Source organism: Schistocerca gregaria, unplaced genomic scaffold, assembly GCF_023897955.1.
Source record: "Schistocerca gregaria isolate iqSchGreg1 unplaced genomic scaffold, iqSchGreg1.2 ptg000932l, whole genome shotgun sequence".
NCBI classification, from domain to species: Eukaryota; Metazoa; Arthropoda; class Insecta; order Orthoptera; family Acrididae; genus Schistocerca; species Schistocerca gregaria.
Window position 1 is genome coordinate 117,501 of NW_026062287.1, and position 12,500 is coordinate 130,000.

At 52.1% G+C, this 12,500-nt stretch overlaps 2 non-coding genes across 2 annotated transcripts in view; both read left to right on the forward strand.

Annotated features, from left to right (window-relative positions):
- Positions 1-11,000: 11,000 nt before the first annotated feature.
- On the forward strand, positions 11,001-11,155 carry LOC126325654 (5.8S ribosomal RNA). Its single transcript, XR_007560251.1, has one exon. It is a non-coding gene; the product is annotated as a 5.8S ribosomal RNA (ribosomal RNA).
- A 188-nt stretch (positions 11,156-11,343) lies between these two features.
- Positions 11,344-12,500, forward strand: part of LOC126325639 (large subunit ribosomal RNA) — a 4,222-nt gene continuing 3,065 nt past the window's right edge. Inside the window, exon 1 of the ribosomal RNA XR_007560238.1 lies at positions 11,344-12,500. This exon is cut by the window's right edge and continues 3,065 nt beyond it. This is a non-coding gene — a ribosomal RNA (large subunit ribosomal RNA).

The window sequence follows — 12,500 nt, forward strand, 5'->3', positions numbered from 1 at the left end:
AGTAGGTCCACCTATAAAAGCACAATACCCCACTCCTCCGACAACTACCATTGCTCAGATAAACCAACACACATCCTACACAGAGGGGCACCAAATATCACCCCCCGCCCTCGTGTTATACCACATGAAAAATTGCAGAAGTGAGAGACACAGACCCGCCAGCCTCTTGCTACAAGCATCGAACCGACGTGACGTATCTGACGGTGACTCAGGCATCCGCGTACTGCCACCACTATCCACCCCCCCCCCTCTCTCTCTCTTCCCCCTTTCCCACAATACCAAATTTAACCAACTTTATTGCTTAACCTAACTGTGGCTGTACCAGATTATCGCTTAACCTAACTGTGGCTGTACCAGATTATCGCTTAACCTAACTGTGGCTGTACCAGATTATCGCTTAACCTAACTGTGGCTGTACCAGATTATCGCTTAACCTAACTGTGGCTGTACCAGATTATCGCTTAACCTAACTGTGGCTGTACCAGATTATCGCTTAACCTAACTGTGGCTGTACCAGATTATCGCTTAACCTAACTGTGGCTGTACCAGATTATCGCTTAACCTAACTGTGGCTGTACCAGATTATCGCTTAACCTAACTGTGGCTGTACCAGATCATCGCTTAACCTAACTGTGGCTGTACCAGATCATCGCTTAACCTAACTGTGGCTGTACCAGATTATCGCTTAACCTAACTCAATTTGTCCCTTAACCTAACTCAATTTGTCCCTTAACCTAACTCAAGTTGTCCCTTAACCTAACTCAAGTTGTCCCTTAACCTAACTCAAGTTGTCCCTTAACCTAACTCAAGTTGTCCCTTAACCTAACTCAAGTTGTCCCTTAACCTAACTCAAGTTGTCCCTTAACCTAACTCAAGTTGTCCCTTAACCTAACTCAAGTTGTCCCTTAACCTAACTCAAGTTGTCCCTTAACCTAACTCAAGTTGTCCCTTAACCTAACTCAAGTTGTCCCTTAACCTAACTCAAGTTGTCCCTTAACCTAACTCAAGTTGTCCCTTAACCTAACTCAAGTTGTCCCTTAACCTAACTCAAGTTGTCCCTTAACCTAACTCAAGTTGTCCCTTAACCTAACTCAAGTTGTCCCTTAACCTAACTCAAGTTGTCCCTTAACCTAACTCAAGTTGTCCCTTAACCTAACTCAAGTTGTCCCTTAACCTAACTCAAGTTGTCCCTTAACCTAACTCAAGTTGTCCCTTAACCTAACTCAAGTTGTCCCTTAACCTAACTCAAGTTGTCCCTTAACCTAACTCAAGTTGTCCCTTAACCTAACTCAAGTTGTCCCTTAACCTAACTCAAGTTGTCCCTTAACCTAACCCACGTTGTCCCTTAACCTAACCCACGTTGTCCCTTAACCTAACCCACGTTGTCCCTTAACCTAACCCACGTTGTCCCTTAACCTAACCCACGTTGTCCCTTAACCTAACCCACGTTGTCCCTTAACCTAACCCACGTTGTCCCTTAACCTAACCCACGTTGTCCCTTAACCTAACCCACGTTGTCCCTTAACCTAACCCACGTTGTCCCTTAACCTAACCCACGTTGTCCCTTAACCTAACCCACGTTGTCCCTTAACCTAACCCACGTTGTCCCTTAACCTAACCCACGTTGTCCCTTAACCTAACCCACGTTGTCCCTTTGCCTAACATAGTTCACTGCTCGGAATCTCTGGTGTCGTTGTTATCCTCATGTAGATGTCTTGCGAGTGTTGCTTACTTTCCACATATTCCCGCTATCCACTGTCAATTGTACTGCAATAGGACTATATCGGCCCCCCCCCCCCTCTGTCCCCCTCTTTGTGTCTCTGTCCTCTCAAGCTGGTCGGTCTGGCGTGTGAGTGTTAAATGAGCCTCGCAGCTGTTCAGTTGCATTCAGATGTCGACGCCCTCAGTGTACGTCGTGGTATGGTCTGTGTCCATTGTCCGCTGATGTCGTACGCGTAACCCACACGCTGTACCGATCATCGGTAGTTACGTACAGAGTGAAGTAGTGTGATACGTGTGACTGTACGCTGGCTGTGCCCAACGGTGTCGAATCTCAATTTCCATATGTTGTGCTCGATGCTACTTGTCTCGTCTCCCAATAACAGCTAGGTTGCACTGTGGTACGCCGTAGAGGCGTGTGGGAGGAACGTACGAACGCATTGTATGTCACCCTGGGTCGCTGGGGGTGGTGGTGCGGTGAGTCAGGTCAGGTCAGGTCAGGTCAGGTCAGCGTGAGCCGTCTGATGTAGTGACGCGTGTATTCCGACTTTGTCGTATTGCCTCACACAAAGTGCTACCCTGGTGGACCGCGTTCCATATCTGGGACATGCCGCAGATGCCGGTTGACAGTGGATCGCGGAAGGGACATCGCATACTTGCGCGGGCCACCTTCCACGTGTTCTCTTCTGCACATGTCGCAGTGTGTATGTGGTCTGATGTAGCGTGTCGTGACACATGACATCCTGGCATGCAAGAATTGTTGAATTCGCAAATGTAGGTGGACATCTACGTTTACTGCCCAAGATACGCAAATGAACTGGAAATCCGTTGTTGAGCGGTTGTTCACGCTGGAGGTGAATCTGTGATGGCGACGATCGGTACAGCTATTAACCGGTTGTTTCAGCGGTACCCGCCACATCCACACACGTGACTAGGCCCATGTGGGTATGAAGCGATACGCGGCGGTGGCTTGGTGGGACTGTTCCCGGCCGGTGAAGGGGGGCCGCCCGGCGTGTTGGCCGCGCGCTGCGTGGGCGCACGCGCAACAGCCGGCTGGTGGGGGGCGCCGAGTGGCAGGAGCGCCAGCCGACGGGCCCGGCAGGCGGCGCAGCTACGCTGCGGCGCACCCTGCACGCGGCGCCTGGCGGCCAAAGTTGGTTCAGCCGAGCCCGGTGCGAAGCGCGGTGGACATCTGCAGTGTGCTGGTCTGATTGAGGACTGTGTGCGTTGAGGATGCGCCGCCGCCTGGCACTCGGCGCCGCGACGCCGTCTGCTGCTCGGTCGCCCCAGCGGTTCTCGCAGGTGGTTTGTATCGCAGTTGTGCGGACGTGTTGGCGCGTGCGCTGTGCTGGGAGAGTTCGCTTCTGCACCCAAGTGGGGCTTTGCCCTTGTGTGGCGCTGGCGTTGGAGCTGCCGGTCACCATAGGTGGCGCGTGTTGTCTCCCGCCGGCAATGCCACGACAGCACGCTCCCGGGCCTCTGTCGGCAGCGGCAAGCTCAGTTGGGAGCAAGGGTGTTCGCACTAAAACCGTCTACTCGCCTAACTCCGGGCGATTGCGCCTCTCTCGAAACCGACCAAGTACCTAGGACGGCGCTGCGCGCCGCCGGGACCTGAGAGGGTTTCGAGGTGTATCGTGCAGGGGAGCTCGGCCTCCTCCTGTTTGCAGAATAATTGAGCGGACGCTTGCGTGTTCGCGCGGGCCCCCGGGACACACTCCCGGGCGGCCGGCTGCTCAGCTCTAGTTGACGCAGCTCCCTGGTTGATCCTGCCAGTAGTCATATGCTTGTCTCAAAGATTAAGCCATGCATGTCTCAGTACAAGCCGCATTAAGGTGAAACCGCGAATGGCTCATTAAATCAGTTATGGTTCCTTAGATCGTACCCACGTTACTTGGATAACTGTGGTAATTCTAGAGCTAATACATGCATTGCCCACGCAAAGTTGGAAGGAAGGGTGGAAGAATTAGAGAAGGAAAACAATAGATTGAGGAAACAACCAGTTAAAACCTGGGCTGCCGTGGCAGCGCAAGCTCCCACGAAGCCCAAAACGACTAGAGACACCATAGATAAAGTGACTAAGAGGCCAGATACGGCAGTTTTCTTGAGGACCCTGCCGGGCCAAGACACAAGTGTCAAAAGAATCCAGGAGCTATTCACGACTACTGTGGACCCTGTAAAAGAGAAAATAAAGATCAAAAGAATCAAACCCAGCAAGAATTCAGTAATAGTGGAAGTCGCATCCGAAGAGGATAAAGAAAAAATATTGAACAACCACAAATTAAATTCAGTAATTAAGTGTGAGCCTCCAAGGAAAAGGAACCCTCTCGTGATTCTGTACGACGTTCCAACAGTTATGACTAATGAAGAGTTATGCGACACAATCAGGAAACAAAACTTTGAGCATCTGAGTGAAGAAGAGTTCAAAGACTGTTTTAAACTCAGATTCAAGACAGGTCCACGGGGTCGAGATGTGGTACATCACGTCGCTGAAGTTACAGCACGGATGTGGAGAAGCATTACAACAATGGGCAAAATATATGTTGGCTTCCATGCCATCAACACTAGGGACTATGTCGTGGTACCTCGTTGCCACAACTGTGGCGACTTGGACCACATTCTCAGGCTGTGCACCAGGGAGTCGGCCTGCACAAAATGTGGAGAGAACGGTCACAACCGTAAAGACTGCAAGGCAGCAGCAATCTGCATACCATGCAGGAACCGAGGCAAGAAATCATGCGGAGCCACAGGTCGAAACTGCCCAACATACAGGATGCTTGAACAAAGACTGATTTCCAGGATTGATTATGGGTGAGCCCGGCATACTGAACAGGATGCCGAAACATAAGTCCCCGAGCAAAAGGAGGAGGGATGCTATGAGGGCTAACAAGTTTAAGTTGTTCTTAAGGTCGCTTACGAGCACCAAGAAAACTGAAAATAGAGCCACACAGACTGAGATCTATATGATAAATATGGCAATACAGACAGATCCCCCCATAGCTGCAGCTCCCTCCTCCGAAAGCCGGGGAGCAGAGCCGACAGAACACCAGAAACGGCAAGGGCATCCTGTGGCTGTGGCAGTTTCCAGAAAGGAGCAGAAAAAAGTCATTCAACCGATACAGGAAAACTTGATAACCAGTAGCTCTAGTACAAGTTCTCCCACACAGGGTACTCCAGTGGTCAGACTACCACCTGTGGACCCTGTAAGAGTGTACCCCAACTTGGAGTACACCATGCAACTAGCAAGACTTGAGCAGCCGGCTACCCTGACCACTGCCCTGAGACATGTGGTTCGTGTAGGACACGAAGAGGGACGAAAGATAACCTTCTCGGTGATGGAGGCTGTGGACAGAATTCAACTAAAATCAGTGAATCTCCCCACTGACTTTGGAGCCCTGCGAGACTTGTTAAGAAAGGTGTTTGAAAGAAGGGGCGAGAAATTCGACCTAAATGACATCTACGAACAGGCAGTTTTGGCGAACGGACGAATTGCGTTCGACTGGACTAAGACCTGGCCACATGACCGAGTACACACCTACTTTCCATAATGACCAAAATAAACATAGGACAACTAAACACTCATAATAGTCGACTTGTGATGCAGGAACTCCGAAGGGAGGTGGAGGAGAGGAGATTGGATGTGCTCTGTCTGCAGGAGCCGTACTCCCAAGCTGGGAAAGTCGCATTTGTTGCCGCCACATGGCAAGTAATAAGTAGAGGAGAAGACCCAAGGGCAGCAATTATAATTACAAACAAACTCGTGAGAGTAACCACACTCTCTCAGTTTACAACTCCCCACTGCAACGTCGTGGAGCTCCAATCTCCAGCAGGAATCATCACCATCATTAATATGTATTTCCAGTATGGAGATGACATTGAAATACACCTAGACCACCTGATGAGGGTGACCACGGCGTTGCGGGGAAGGAAAATTGTAATAACAGCTGATATTAATGCCAAGTCCCCCCTATGGTTCAGTGGCACAAGAGACGCAAATGGAGAAAAGGTGGAAGAATACATTATGGCGTCGCAACTCGTGGTGGCCAACAGGCCTGGTAATCCTCCTACCTACACGGCAGGAGGAGGGCAGGGTACAAATATTGATGTCACTCTCGTGACACCAAATGTAACAAACATCATTCAAAATTGGAAAGTAGTAGGAAACGCCACCACTAGCGACCATAACTTAATAACTTTCACAGTAGGGGAGAGAGAGTGCCGCTGGGCCATGGGATGGGAAATACAATTCAACTACAGGAAAGCTGACTGGGAACGCCTGGCGAGGGAGTGCGACATTCCTCCATTACCGGAAGATGACATACAACAAGACATAAACGTAGACAACAGAGCAGATGAACTAGTAACTGCAGTAACCAGGGCGGTGAGGGCTGCTGTACCGATCAGGAGGAAGGCCATGGCGGCTTCTCCGTCACCGTGGTCGCCTGAACTGGAAGATCTACGCCAATCTGTCAGGAGGCTAAGGAGGCACTACCAGCGCTGTGTCATCTGGCAGGAGAGACAAAGGTGGCAATTGCAGTACAGGGAGGCAAAACAGAGGTTCCAGAGTGAACTACGTGAAGTCAGAAGGCGAAGCTGGGAACACTATGTGCTCAGCCAGCTAGCTCTGGATCCATGGGGACTCCCCTATAAATTAGTCAGGGAGAAAATCCGCTCTCCTATGGAGCTATCTACAGTCAGGCACGGGGACAGGATGACGGAGTCCTGGCAGGAGACTGCTGGGGTCCTCCTCCGGTCCCTGCTGCCTGATGACAATGCGGATGGGGAGACAGAGGGACAACGGCAATTGCGAGAACAAGACCGTGAAATATATAATAATGACACGGCGGTCTACCCCTTCTCAGAAGAGGAGGTGGCGACCCACATAAAGCAACTTAAAAGAGGCAAAGCTCCTGGGCCAGACGGCATTGTGGCGGAGGTGGTGCAATTCCTGACACCCCAGCTGGTTGCCCCGCTTACCCACCTCTATAATGAGTGCCTGAGGCAACAACAGTTCCCAAGAAGGTGGAAAACTGGGAACGTCGTCATCATTAAGAAGGGACCGGACAAGGATCCTGCAGAAGTAAAGTCGTACAGGCCGATCTGCCTGTTAGATTTGTTTGGAAAAATCTTGGAAAAACTGCTGGCTGACAGACTGGCAGCACATAGAGTATTGTGTGGGATGAGCAGTAGGCAATTCGGTTTCAGGCCGGGGCGGTCGGCATCTGATGCAATCGCCCTGGCGGCCGAGGTCTGTGGCTCAACCCCGCACAAATACGTGGTGGGCATCATGGTGGACATCAGTGGCGCCTTCGACAACCTGTGGTGGCCCTCGCTCTTCTCCTGCTTGCGGGAGAAGGAGTGTCCAGGGCCGCTATATGGCTGCCTGAGGAGCTATTGTGAGGATCGGGAGGTCTGGCTATCATCCCCTAGCGAAAGGGTAGGGAAAGCTGTCACGAAAGGATGTCCCCAAGGATCGGTCCTAGGGCCGCTCTTTTGGGACATCCACATGGAGCCATTACTAGACAGCCTGCAACGAAGTGAGGATGTGCTAGAGGTGATAGCCTACGCTGATGACCTCCTCCTGATGGTCGGTGGCCGTAGCCGAGAGGACATAGAACCTAAAATAGAGAGAGCGTTAGACAGACTCCAACAGTGGTGCCATGCCACGAAAATGACCATATCACCAAGCAAATCGACATACTTACTACTTAAAGGACAACTAATCAGGAACCCTACGGTCAGAATTGACGGCACACCGGTACTGCGAAGACGAGACACACGTTACCTAGGAGTCATCATTGATGAGAAATGGAACTTCGGAAAACACATTGAAACTGTAACCCAAAAAGCTCTGCAAATATTAAACAACCTCATTTCCATAGGACATAAAAGATTTCACCTACCTCCACATCTCATTAAACTTTATCACAATAGTATCCTAACTTCAGTAGTGGGTTACGGCTCCGGGGTCTGGGCGCACAGACTCACGAGGGTTGTGCCCGCCATGGCAGTGAGAAGGGTTCAGAGAAGCATGGTTCTAAGATCTGTGGGCGCTTATAGAACATCTCCAGGAGGGGCCCTATTAGTCATAATGGGGCTCTGCCCACTTGACATCAAGATCAGGGAGCAAGCAGCCTGGTATTGGGCAAAAAAAGGGAACCAGGGGAAAATAGAAGAAATCATGGGTGTGAGGGTAGAGGACAAAAGGGGGATTAGAAGAAGGGGGGAAGAACTTTGGCAGGGGTCCTGGGAAACGGAAGAAACCGGTCGCAGAACCTTTCAGTTCTTGCCGAACGTGAGGGAGCGCTTAGAAATGAAGTACTTTCAGCCAACACGGGGACTGATCCATTTTCTCACTGGTCATGGACCCTACCCGACATACTTATGTCGGTTTGGGAAGAGGGCTACGCCAGCGTGTGACTGTGGCGCGCCGGAAGGCACTCCGGATCATGTGATTTACGAGTGCCCTCTCTTCAATGATGTAGCGACTACACTTCGAGACGGACTACCGAACCATGACACGTATCAACTCCTCAGACGTGAAGACACTTTTCAGATGATTAATACTCTGGCCAACGAGGTATCACGGAAAGTGTTAAATGAATATCTGAGGGAGATTAACTAAGAATGTGAAAATGAACACCGATATTGTCTAGATCCCTTTTCCCATACCGCCAGCGCGCGGACTGGCCGACTTCACATCACAGTTGGGATCCGCCGCGCGCAGGATTAGGGGGAGGAGGGGTTAATCTCACCGACTTAGAGATGCACCGGATTTGACTTAGGATAAGTTAGCTCAGTAGGACTTAGAATAGGATATTATGTTAGGTTATGGAACTGCAGCGAGTTAACATCTTGGCCAGCCCAGTGCCAGGGGCAAGCTCTTTGGGGTTAGCCCGAAGAGCAAGGCTTGCAAAGTAGGTTTATATATTCTACTGGCACATATGTGACGCTGCAGGTGTAGAAATTAGCAATTAGTGATAGTAATAGTTTCTTAAGTAGTAGGGATAGTTAGTATAATGCCCATTGTTGTAGTAACCTGTAGCACATCATATTTTGTAGCATGCTGCATGAAACAATAATAAATGTATTAATATTACGACCCACTAATGCTATTAAGGAAGTGGGTTAATATTGTATAATTATTATTATTAATGATGAATAAAGTTTTTTTTTTTTTTAAAAAAAAAAAAAAAAAAAAAACAGAGTCCCGACCAGAGATGGAAGGGACGCTTTTATTAGATCAAAACCAATCGGATTGGCTTGTCTGGTCCGTTTGCCTTGGTGACTCTGAATAACTTTGGGCTGATCGCACGGTCCTCGTACCGGCGACGCATCTTTCAAATGTCTGCCTTATCAACTGTCGATGGTAGGTTCTGCGCCTACCATGGTTGTAACGGGTAACGGGGAATCAGGGTTCGATTCCGGAGAGGGAGCCTGAGAAACGGCTACCACATCCAAGGAAGGCAGCAGGCGCGCAAATTACCCACTCCCGGCACGGGGAGGTAGTGACGAAAAATAACGATACGGGACTCATCCGAGGCCCCGTAATCGGAATGAGTACACTTTAAATCCTTTAACGAGTATCTATTGGAGGGCAAGTCTGGTGCCAGCAGCCGCGGTAATTCCAGCTCCAATAGCGTATATTAAAGTTGTTGCGGTTAAAAAGCTCGTAGTTGGATTTGTGTCCCACGCTGTTGGTTCACCGCCCGTCGGTGTTTAACTGGCATGTATCGTGGGACGTCCTGCGGGTGGGGCGAGCCGAAGGGGTGCTTTCGCGTCCCGAGGCGGACCCCGTTTAAATCCTACCAGGGTGCTCTTTGTTGAGTGTCTCGGTGGGCCGGCACGTTTACTTTGAACAAATTAGAGTGCTTAAAGCAGGCAAGCCCGCCTGAATACTGTGTGCATGGAATAATGGAATAGGACCTCGGTTCTATTTTGTTGGTTTTCGGAACCCGAGGTAATGATTAATAGGGACAGGCGGGGGCATTCGTATTGCGACGTTAGAGGTGAAATTCTTGGATCGTCGCAAGACGAACAGAAGCGAAAGCATTTGCCAAGTATGTTTTCATTAATCAAGAACGAAAGTTAGAGGTTCGAAGGCGATCAGATACCGCCCTAGTTCTAACCATAAACGATGCCAGCCAGCGATCCGCCGCAGTTCCTCCGATGACTCGGCGGGCAGCCTCCGGGAAACCAAAGCTTTTGGGTTCCGGGGGAAGTATGGTTGCAAAGCTGAAACTTAAAGGAATTGACGGAAGGGCACCACCAGGAGTGGAGCCTGCGGCTTAATTTGACTCAACACGGGAAACCTCACCAGGCCCGGACACCGGAAGGATTGACAGATTGATAGCTCTTTCTTGATTCGGTGGGTGGTGGTGCATGGCCGTTCTTAGTTGGTGGAGCGATTTGTCTGGTTAATTCCGATAACGAACGAGACTCTAGCCTGCTAACTAGTCGCGTGACATCCTTCGTGCTGTCAGCGATTACTTTTCTTCTTAGAGGGACAGGCGGCTTCTAGCCGCACGAGATTGAGCAATAACAGGTCTGTGATGCCCTTAGATGTTCTGGGCCGCACGCGCGCTACACTGAAGGAATCAGCGTGTCTTCCTAGGCCGAAAGGTCGGGGTAACCCGCTGAACCTCCTTCGTGCTAGGGATTGGGGCTTGCAATTGTTCCCCATGAACGAGGAATTCCCAGTAAGCGCGAGTCATAAGCTCGCGTTGATTACGTCCCTGCCCTTTGTACACACCGCCCGTCGCTACTACCGATTGAATGATTTAGTGAGGTCTTCGGACTGGTACGCGGCATCGACTCTGTCGTTGCCGATGCTACCGGAAAGATGACCAAACTTGATCATTTAGAGGAAGTAAAAGTCGTAACAAGGTTTCCGTAGGTGAACCTGCGGAAGGATCATTACCGACTAGACTGCATGTCTTTCGATGTGCGTGTCGTGTCGCGCAACACGCTACCTGTACGGCAGTGGCCGTGCGCCGCGTGCGGAACCACGCGTGCCTCTCAAAACTAGCGGAAGTGTTGTTGTTGTTGTGTGGTACGAGCGCTGAAGCTCTGGAGCGGCTGGCCTGCGGTACCTGGCGCCTGGCGCCGGTTTTGAATGACGTTCGCCCGAGTGCCTGTCCGCTCCGGTGTGGAGCCGTACGACGCCCATCGGCTGTGAGGCCGTTGGACACAAAAAAAATAGTGGAACAGGGGCCGTCAGACGCCTCAGTCCCGCAAATGCTACTGTCTTGAAAGAGACAGTGGGAGACTGAAAAGGAAAAGATCACCCAGGACGGTGGATCACTCGGCTCGTGGGTCGATGAAGAACGCAGCAAATTGCGCGTCGACATGTGAACTGCAGGACACATGAACATCGACGTTTCGAACGCACATTGCGGTCCATGGATTCCGTTCCCGGGCCACGTCTGGCTGAGGGTCGGCTACGTATACTGAAGCGCGCGGCGTTTGTCCCGCTTCGGAGACGTGGGAGTGTCGTGGTCGCCTGTGTGGCCGGCCGCGTCTCCTTAAACGTGCGATGCGCGCCCGTCGCCTGGCGGTTCGCATACCGGTACTTTCTCGGTAGCGTGCACAGCCGGCTGGCGGTGTGGCGTGCGACACCTCGTACAACGACCTCAGAGCAGGCGAGACTACCCGCTGAATTTAAGCATATTACTAAGCGGAGGAAAAGAAACTAACAAGGATTCCCCCAGTAGCGGCGAGCGAACAGGGAAGAGTCCAGCACCGAACCCCGCAGGCTGCCGCCTGTCGTGGCATGTGGTGTTTGGGAGGGTCCACTACCCCGACGCCTCGCGCCGAGCCCAAGTCCAACTTGAATGAGGCCACGGCCCGTAGAGGGTGCCAGGCCCGTAGCGGCCGGTGCGAGCGTCGGCGGGACCTCTCCTTCGAGTCGGGTTGCTTGAGAGTGCAGCTCCAAGTGGGTGGTAAACTCCATCTGAGACTAAATATGACCACGAGACCGATAGCGAACAAGTACCGTGAGGGAAAGTTGAAAAGAACTTTGAAGAGAGAGTTCAAAAGTACGTGAAACCGTTCTGGGGTAAACGTGAGAAGTCCGAAAGGTCGAACGGGTGAGATTCACGCCCATCCGGCCACTGGCCCCCGCCCTCGGCAGATGGGGCCGGCCGCCCGCGCGGAGCAATCCGCGGCGGGGTCGTGTCCGGTTGCCTTTCCACTCGCCGCGGGGTGGGGCCGTTCCGGTGTGCGGTGGGCCGCACTTCTCCCCTAGTAGGACGTCGCGACCCGCTGGGTGCCGGCCTACGGCCCGGGTGCGCAGCCTGTCCTTCCGCGGGCCTCGGTTCGCGTCTGTTGGGCAGAGCCCCGGTGTCCTGGCTGGCTGCTCGGCGGTATATCTGGAGGAGTCGATTCGCCCCTTTGGGCGCTCGGGCTCCCGGCAAGCGCGCGCGGTTCTTCCCGGATGACGGACCTACCTGGCCCGGCCCCGGACCCGCGCCGCTGTTGGCTCGGGATGCTCTCGGGCGGAATAATCGCTCCCGTCAGCGGCGCTTCAGCTTTGGACAATTTCACGACCCGTCTTGAAACACGGACCAAGGAGTCTAACATGTGCGCGAGTCATTGGGCTGTACGAAACCTAAAGGCGTAATGAAAGTGAAGGTCTCGCCTTGCGCGGGCCGAGGGAGGATGGGGCTTCCCCGCCCTTCACGGGGCGGCGGCCTCCGCACTCCCGGGGCGTCTCGTCCTCATTGCGAGGTGAGGCGCACCTAGAGCGTACACGTTGGGACCCGAAAGATGGTGAACTATGCCTG